Raw genomic sequence first — 9,204 nt, forward strand, 5'->3', positions numbered from 1 at the left:
ACCTCTGGTCCTTCTTCCTCTGGTGGAGGCTGTCCTCACGGGAGTGTCTGTGTCTTTGCGCTCAGACGCGTCCGCCACGGCGACATACTTCCGACAGCGAGTCCCTCCAGCGGGAAGGTCTCGGGGCTGCAGGTTTGGAAGGTGCCTCGGAGCACAGTGTGTGCAGAGGGGACCTGCTCCGGGGCACGGGGGTCCGCGGGGGAGGGTGAACGGAGTGACGCAGCTACGAGGCAGGCAGGGCCCCTCGGTGGCCCGCGGGCTTCAGCCCTTCCTCACCCAGCCATGCTCTCTGTCAGGGTCGAACCGCCGGTGGATAAAGCGTGACCCGTGGGTGCGCCAGGGCTGGCCCAGGGGCCACAGGGCAAACGGCAGAGGCGCAGCAGGGGAGGGGAAGGTCAGCACTGCTCCCGGGGGACCAGGCCTTTGAGCCGGGATGAGGGTGGGGGGTGGCAGCCAACAGAGTGCACAAAAGCCTGGGGCTTGTGTTTCGGGGCGGCCCCGTCGGCTGGAGGGGAAGCCGGGGGAGGTGGGGACCCCTCCCTGCGGTCTGCTTGCCCTGCATCCGGAGGTCCGCAGATGCCCTCCAGGGAGGCGGGGGGCTCTGACCCCCCACAAGGGGAGGCTGAGGGTCTCCTGCAGAAGGGTGGCTCCTCCTTCCCCACCCGCATCTCCCCCGCTTCCTGAAGCCGCCTTCCATCCCACAAGCCAGGCCTGATCAGACTCTGGTACCCCCACCTTGCCCGCAGCCCTGCCCTGGCCAGCGGCCCCCCCCGCCCCGGGAAGACTGCCTGGTGCTGGACACACTCCTGGTCAGCAAGTGTCCCCACAGCAGACCCCAAGCCGAGGACCAGAGTGCGCGGTGAGGGGGTGCACGAGGGAGGGGGTGGGCAGGCAGCGCCCAGCGGGCCGCGGGAACCCCTTTACGGGGACCGTGGTGGGACTGAGCTGGGAGCTCGCCTCCCTGAGAGCAGAGGCCGTAGGCGCCGGCTCCGAATGCGGCTGAGAGCCTCTCCTGCACGCGCCATCCAGCCTCTCCTGCACGCGCCATCCTCACTCTTAGTTCCAGTTATTTACTGTCAGTTCCAGAGTTTCCATCTCATAATGGTTTTCACAGCTTCCAGGCCTCTGGCAGAATTCTCCATCTCTGCCCTTTGTTTCTTGAATGTTTTAATCATAGTTGTTTGAGAATCCGTGTCTGATAGCACCAGTATCTGGACCACCTGTGAATCAGCTGCTTTTATCTTTTTCTCTGTATTTTTTTTTTTTTTTAATATTTCATGGGGCAGCTGGGCGGCTCCGTCAGTGAAGCGCCTGCCTTCCCCTAGGGTCGTGATCCTGGGGTCCTGGGATTGAGCCCTGCGTTGGGCTCCTCGCTCCGTGGGGGGTCTGCTTCTCCCCTCCCTCTGCCCATCTCCCTACTCATGCGAGCACGCTCTCTCCCAAATACATAATAAAAATCTCTTAAAAATAAAAAAGTTGTTATTTATTTATTTGGGAGAGAGAGAGCGATCTTGAGTGGGGTGGGGGGAGGGAGAAGCAGACCCCCCGCAGAGCCAGGGGCCCACCTTCCACCCCGGGGACCCCGGGATCGTGAACTGAGCCGAAGGCAGGGGCATCACTGACTGTGCCCCCCAGGCGCCCTGCCATGTGCTTTCAAATCAAGCTTTTGAGGTCGTTCTTGGTGCAGGTTTTGTCTGATATTTGCTACTCGCCAGAGCAGAAACAGAAGTGTTTGCTTGGTGCTGAGACTTTCGGATACCTGGCATTTCACGATTGTGATTAAAAACTAAATGGTCTGATAAACTATAAGGAGCGCCTAGATCTGATGGGTGGACGGTAAGATTAATCCAGCAGACGATCTGATGTAAGAAATTTTAAAAATTATATACCTTGTATTTTTAAAATTATATATATTGTGTTTTTAAAAAAATTTTATTTATTGGGCACCTGGGTGGCTCAGAGGGTTAAGCCTCTGCCTTCCGCGCAGGTCATGATCCTGGGGTCCCGGGATCGAGCCCCACATCAGGCTCTCTGCTCAGCGGGGAGTCTGCTTCTCCCTCTGCCTCTCCCCTTTTCATGCTCCCTCTCTCTCTCTCATTCCTTCTCTCTCTCTCAAATAAATAAATAAAATCTTTTAAAAAATATTTATCTATTTATTTACCTGACAGAGGGACACAGGGAGAGAGGGAACACAGCCGGGGGGAGCGGGAGAGGGAGAAGCAGCCTCCTCACTTGAGCAGGGAACTCGATGCGGGGCTGGATCCCGGGACCCCGGGATCATCACCTGAGCCGAAGGCAGACGCACAGCAACTGAGCCACCCAGGTGCCCTGTGTTGTGTGTTTTAATTTTATAACAGAATAATGAGAGAAATAATGTTGCATTTATTTATTTTTTAAGGTTGCATTTATTTTAGTAAGAAATTTGTTAAGAGGGAAACATGTCAGGATACAGTATTCTTTTCTTTTTCTCCTTACATTTGGCCCGAGAGCAAACCAGGTTCCCCTGGCCATGGTTTCTGGGTGGGAACCTCACGCTCGGCTCCGCACGAGCACAATTCCAGAAGAGTCTGAGAACTCCAGTCCACTGCACCGGAGAGCAGCGAGCACATGTACATCTCGTTCTGCTACTTGGGAGTTGGTCCTTTTGGTTCTGCCTCTGACCTTGGGAGGCTGCCATCGCGTATCTCTCCTTGGAAGGATTGGATTTCTGCCCCGTTTGAGGCCACAGAACCTTGCCGCGTTTTGTTCCAGTGCTTCCCTGGGAGGGAAGGAGCCGGCTGCGTGGCGCACGTTGGGTGTGCGGCAAACACTGAGGGAGAAGCCGAGCACGCGCGTGGGAATCACAGAGCTGCGCGCCTGGTCTGCGGCCGGGAGAAGGCGGGCCGGCAAATATGCGGCTTTCCTTAAAAATTTGAAGCTGTACAAAGAGCCTGTGTGCGTGAGTCAAAATGCACCAAAGAAAGAAATGTAGTGTTAGAATAAATATATAAAATATATAAAAAATAAAATATAAATCAGGGATATGACACAAAACATCCATTATGGGAATCAAGATAAAAAGGCATTTTGCTTAATAAAATGTGACACTTCTGTATCCTCACAAGAGCTCCAGCCGATGACGTTTCTGCCACTGTCCCGTCCAGTAGAAGAGCCGATCTGGTGCCTCTGGCCACTGAGGGGATGCGGGCCACCCAGCGGCCCTGCTCCTGCGTGCGTGGGCTGGGGAAGGGGAGCAGAAGCAGCGCTGGCTCTCTGGGGGCCACCTGAGAGAGGACCCTGGGGCGCGGGAGACGGTCCCCTGCCTTGTCTGCCCAGGGGACCTGCAGGGCTGTGGGCAAGCATGGGGTGTGAGGGGCCTGGGCTCTCGGCTGCTATGGGCTCTGGGTTCCAGACCAAGGGTGCAAGAGAGCAACAGGGCTTCCCATTTTTTTTTTTTTTAAAGATTTTATTTACTTACTTGAGAGAGAATGAGTGAGAGAGAGCATGAGAGAGGAGAAGGTCAGAGGGAGAAGCCGACTCCCTGTGGAGCTGGGAGCCCGATTGCGGGAGTCGATCCTGGAAGTCTGGGATCCTGGCCTGAGCTGAAGGCAGTCGCTCCACCAACTGAGCCTCCCAGGCGCCCGCAACAGGGCTTCCTTGACTGGACGTTCCAGCTCCTCACTGTCCGACTCTGTCCCATAGCCAGGGGCGCTGGGGGCAGGGATGCGGGGGGAGGGGCGCTGGGGGCAGGGATGCGGGGGGAGGGGCGCTGGGGGCAGGGATGCGGGGGGAGGGGCGCTGGGGGCAGGGATGCGGGGGGGAGGGGCGCTGGGGGCAGGGATGCGGGGGGGAGGGGCGCTGGGGGCAGGGATGCGGGGGGAGGGGCGCTGGGGGCAGGGATGCGGGGGGAGGGGCGCTGGGGGCAGGGATGCGGGGGGAGGGGCGCTGGGGGCAGGGATGCGGGGGGAGGGGCGCTGGGGGCAGGGATGCGGGGGGAGGGGCGCTGGGGGCAGGGATGCGGGGGGAGGGGCGCTGGGGGCAGGGATGCGGGGGGAGGGGCGCTGGGGGCAGGGATGCGGGGGGAGGGGCGCTGGGGGCAGGGATGCAGGGGGAGGGGCGCTGGGGGCAGGGATGCAGGGGGAGGGGCGCTGGGGGCAGGGATGCAGGGGGAGGGGCGCTGGGGGCAGGGATGCGGTCTTCCCCACTCGGGGATCAGGGATCCATCCCCTGTGCAGGGGCCACTTCTGGGAGGGCTGTGGGCAGACACAATGCCCTGTAGGAGGGCGGCCCAGGGACAGCCTGGGGGGACCCCACCTTCCAGACGCTTCCAGCCACCTCTCACCCCTCAGGTTTACCGGTCCTGGGGCTCCTGCCGCTTCTGCTGCAGCCCAGGGCCCTGCTGCTCCCCAGCCAGGCCCCAGAAGGACAGATGGCGCGCCTCCCACCGCAGAGAGGTGCCGGGTCTCAGCTGGGCGGGTAACGAAGCGTGGACAAAGGGCAGCTCAGGCTTTCTGGGCTCTGGCCTCCTGCTGTCTGCAGATAATCACCTTCAGCCACGAGGACTGGGTCTCCAGGAGGCCAGCAAGCCTGGGTGGGGGGCTGGGGCACCCTCCAGGCTTCTGATGGGCAGCGAGGCCAGTGGGGAAGGCTATGCCCGGGACCACCGTTGCCAGGCCCCACTGCTCAGGCAGCAACCCAGCCCCAGCAGGCTCCCTAGCTGGGGGCCAGCGGGACTGGGGCCAGCAGACAAGCGTGGTTCCTGTCCTCTCCCGGGCCGGGCAGGCCCCTGCAGACCTGGGCAGCCGTACAGCCGATGCCAACAAGGAGTCGTCTCCTTGCCTCACCTCTAGGAAGGCCCAGCGCCTGGTCGCAGCTGACCTTCGGCTTCTGGTCACCGACAGGGGTGTGCAAGGCCCAGGCTGACTGTGGGAAGGGGAGAAGCGGGGCGGTCCCTCTGCCAGGTGTGTGTGTCGGGCACTTCCGTGTCCTCAGGTGCCAGCTGTGAGGCCTCCTTCTGCGTGCAGCGCTGCCCAGTGCTTAGGCTGGAAGCTCTCGATGTCCTGATGCTAGTGGCTGGGTGTGAAGCCCCAAAGGCAAGAGGACAGTCGCAGTATCACAGGACCCCCAGGATCCCACGTGGACGACAAGGCGGCTGGGCTGTCTGACGGTCAGCCACTGCAGGCACAGGCTCAAACGGACACCCCTGGCCCAAATCCTCGAGGGTAGCCTACGAGGCCCAGGAGCACAGGCTGGTCCCAGCCCTGACCTCAGCTGGAGGCTGTGGAGCTTAATGGCTTCAAAGGGCCCCAGGCCCTGGGGCTGGGGACTGGCCGCCTGGTTTCATCTCTTTGATTCTTCCCCTGGCTCCAGTCCCACCTCTGGAGGAGGGGTCTGCACACTCCACCTAAAGCTGTAGCCACCCCATCAGGCCCCTGCCTGACCTTGTAGCCTTGTGTCCTTGGCCCCAAGCCCGCCGGCCCTGCTGGGAGCTCCCCTGACTCTGAGTGTGCTGCAGGCTGCTCCCGCCGCTCTCCTGAGTCTCTCTTCCTTCAGGAACACAGCACATCTCGTCCTCTTTATTTTTTTTAAGGATTTTATTTATTTGACAGAGATCACAAGTAGGCAGAGAGGCAGGCAGAGAGAGAGGGGGAAGCAGACTCCACGCTGAGCAGCGAGCCCGATGCGGGGCTCGATCCCGGGACCCTGAGATCATGACCTGAGCTGAAGGCAGAGGCTTAACCCCCTGAGCCCCCCAGGCGCCCCCTTGTCATCTTTAATAGAGCTTTCTGGTTTAAGAAATTTCAAGCAAAGCTAAGGGTAAGTGGTGGAAACAGGGCCCCCACCCCCAGTTCCCATGTGCAGACACCAGACTGGGACCAGACAGAGGGGCTGTGGCTTCACTTCGAATATCAAAGAGATGGTTCTGGGCTCCCCAGGATGCTGCTGCTTGCCCAAGGCTGCAGGGGGTCCAGCCTCACTCAGGGGCGCCCTCGCGTGGACACGCGTGCAGCCCGTCTCTCGCTTTGCTGGGAGAAGCAAGGCAGTGATGGAAATCGCAGCTGCCCTCGGCTCTGTCCCCACCGCACACATCCCAGCAGGGAGGCAGGGCTGGCCCGACACCTGCCTTTGTGAGGTGCGTCGCCACGCAAACTGCTCACTCCCCTTCGGGATGTCACTTGGGGGGGGCCTCTCTCCATCCCTCCCCCCTGACCCCTGCTGAGACGTCCTGGTCTCCCTGCGGGAAACAGCTACCTCCAGGGAGCAGGCACTTGCGTTTCTCTGACCGTGAGTGAAGTTCAGCCTCGTCCAACAAACAGCGGTTCCCGTTTCCCTGCGTGTCCGGCAGCACGACGGCTTCGGACGCGGGGTCAGCCTTCACCTCACTGAGCTGGAGACTGCTTTGCTAGCTCATCCGTGAGCATCCGCGTTACAAAGTTTCCCGTTTGTCAGGCGTCCTTGGACTTAAAAGGTTGTATCTATGAGAAATGTTGCAATTTGTAATTTAATTGGATTTATAAGCTGTATTTTAGTGGCTTCTGCATTTGTATCATGCTGAGAAGAGCCTTCCTCACCCCGAGACTGTCAAAGTCTCCGGTGTTTTCTTAGAATGCTTTTGTCGTGCTGCGCTTTTTTGCACTTACGTTTCTGGACCATAAGGGTTTCATTTTGGAGACAGATAAATAATACCCTTTTCTCGTGGATTTTAAATGCCCCCCGGTCACGTGACAAACGGCGACACACACCTCTGGTCCATGTGTCCAGTGAACTGCCCATAGCAAAATGTTCCGGTTGCTTCTACAACAGATTCTGCTCTCCAGCAGGATGAGGCCTCCGCTTCAGAATGTTGCAGGGATCTTCTGCTTTTCCCTTTTCCCCTTTTTGTTGTGTTTAATCTGCATACTATGAAACTTGCCATCTTCACCATGTTTAAAGGTAAAGTTCAGGGGCATGAAGCATGCTTACCTCATTGTGCAACCTTCGCCAGCACCAACTTCCGGAACCTTTTTCATCTCCCCAAACTGGAACTCTGTCCCTCTGAACACTCCCAGCCCGTTGCCCCAGCCCCAGCGCCCGCATCTGACTTTCCGTCCCTGTGAGTCTGACTCCTCTAGGGGCCTCATGTTAGTGGACCCACAAAGGTCTTTTCCTTTCGCGACTGGCTCTGTTCGCGCAGTTCATCCACGTGCGGCAGGAGCCAGGATCTCCTTCCTTCTTGACTGAGCGACACTTGAGGTAGGGCCGGATCGTCCGCGGATGGGTGCTGGGTGCTGCCACCTTTTGGCCACTGTGAGTAGTGGTGCTGGGAGCCCCGCGCTGGAGGCGTCTGGGTCCCTGCCTTCAGCTCTCTGGGTGAAACCTGACGTGGAATGAATGCATCATATAATAATTCTATTTGTAAGTTTTTGAAGAACTGCCGTACTGTTCCCCAGAGCAGCTGCACCATGCTACATGCCCACCAGCAGTGCACAGGGTTCCAATTTCTCCACATCCCTGCCAGAGCTTATTTTATCTGTCGACGTACCTGCTTTTCTTGCTAGTAGCTTTCCTGATGGTGTTCGCTGGGTCTCGCGGTGGGACACGCTGGGCTGCCCAGGGGCGGGTGATGCCGAGACCCTTCCATGCGCTCGTGGCTGTCCGTGCACTGTCTCGGGGACGTGGCCGTCCTAGCACTTTCGGCCTATTTCTTCTTCTCCCCCCCTTTATAAAGATTTATTTATTCATTTGAGAGAGAGAGAGAGAGAGCACGCACAGGGGGACGGGCAGAGGGACAGGGAGAGAGAGAATCTCAAGCAGGCTCCCCGCGGAGCGCAGAGCCCGGCATGGGGCTCCATCCCACCACCCCGAGATCAGGACCTGAGCCCAAACCGAGAGTGGTCACGGAGCCGACCGTGTCTCTCGGCTCATTCTCGTGCCTTTCTTCTTCAGGTGGACTTCAGAACTGGTTTGTGTAGTCATAAAGGACACCCTGCAGCCACTTTCACTGCTTGTGTTCACCATACGGGTCCGTTTGGGGGGCTGTGGCCCCACTTGTCCTGTTTTCCTTCCCTCGCTCCTCTGTGGATTCCTGCCTGGGAGTGCCTCCTTCTGTGCGGGCCCCCCCTGTGGCTCCAGGGATCCCCCCTTGTCTGACGGGGCCCAAGCTGCTGCCCTAGCTCTGTCCTGAACCCCCAAATATTGCTGGACAGCTCACCTGCTTGTCCTCGGGCTCTCGACCCCTGTGTCAATCTGTCAACTGCCCATCTCTGCACGTCCGCTCCCCTGATTCCCAGGGACAGGGGGCTGTCCAGGTGACCGCCGGGAACCACACTTGCCTCTCTTGTCCTTCTCCCTAGAGAAGTCAGGATCCTGGCAGGAGACAGACACAAAGAGAGAAAAGGACTTTTTAAAAAATTTTTTTAAAGATTTTATTTATTTATTTATCTATCTATCAGAGAGAGGGAGGGAGACAGCACAAGCAGGGGGAGGGGAGAGGGAGCAGCAGGCTCCCCGCTGAGCAGGGGCCAGGTGCTGGGCTGGATCCCAGGACCCTGGGATCATGACCAAAGCCAAAGGGAGACACTTAACGACTGAGCCACCCAGGTGCCCCAAGAAAAGGACTTTTGTGAACAGCCATTTACCAAGCTGTGTACAAGGGTAAGTGAACATCTGGGTGGGGGCTGGTCCCAGCCCTCAGAGGACAGGAAAGGGACCCTGGGGAGGGACTGGGGCCTCTGGTCCAGTAGGAAGTTGGGGAAATTCCCCAAGCTCTGGGCTGGAGGCCAGACTCACCCGGAAGCCAGTGGGGGTGGGGCATGGGGCCACAGACGGGTGCGGAGCCCAGGGCAGGGCTGCAGCGGGAGAAGGGCAGGTCTGGGGGGCCACCGGGGAATACTCCGTTCTCTTCCCGCTCCTCAGCCCCCACCGCTTCTAGCGCAGGGCCTCTGGCTGGATACCTGACCGTTCCCACACCCCCGGCCACCCACCCTCTTGGGCACCCAGAGCTAATACCCTCATCAGGGCGCGTCTCGGCTGGCATGAAACTCTCCTGCGGCGCCACGTTGCCCTTGGGACCAAGTCCAAACTTCTTGATCACCGAGCGGCAGGTCCCTCCCCTGGTCTGCTCCTCCTCCCAACACCTCAAGCCCGGGTTCCCTGCCTCCGTTTTCGCCCGGGTTCCCTGCCTCCGTGTTCCCACCAGGGGTCCTGTGTGCGGGCCAGAGTGTATGGGGGGGGGCGCCTGCTGCC

General features: G+C 59.2%; 1 long non-coding RNA gene across 1 annotated transcript; it reads right to left on the reverse strand.

Annotated features, from left to right (window-relative positions):
* Positions 1 to 4,984: 4,984 nt before the first annotated feature.
* Positions 4,985 to 9,114, reverse strand: LOC131837060 (uncharacterized). Its single transcript, XR_009355949.1, has 4 exons — positions 8,968 to 9,114; positions 8,171 to 8,325; positions 7,502 to 7,677; positions 4,985 to 7,336 (listed from the first exon to the last, which is right to left on the reverse strand). It is a non-coding gene; the product is annotated as an uncharacterized LOC131837060 (long non-coding RNA).
* Positions 9,115 to 9,204: the final 90 nt, after the last annotated feature.

Source organism: Mustela lutreola, chromosome 7 (genome assembly GCF_030435805.1).
Source record: "Mustela lutreola isolate mMusLut2 chromosome 7, mMusLut2.pri, whole genome shotgun sequence".
NCBI lineage: Eukaryota > Metazoa > Chordata > Mammalia > Carnivora > Mustelidae > Mustela > Mustela lutreola.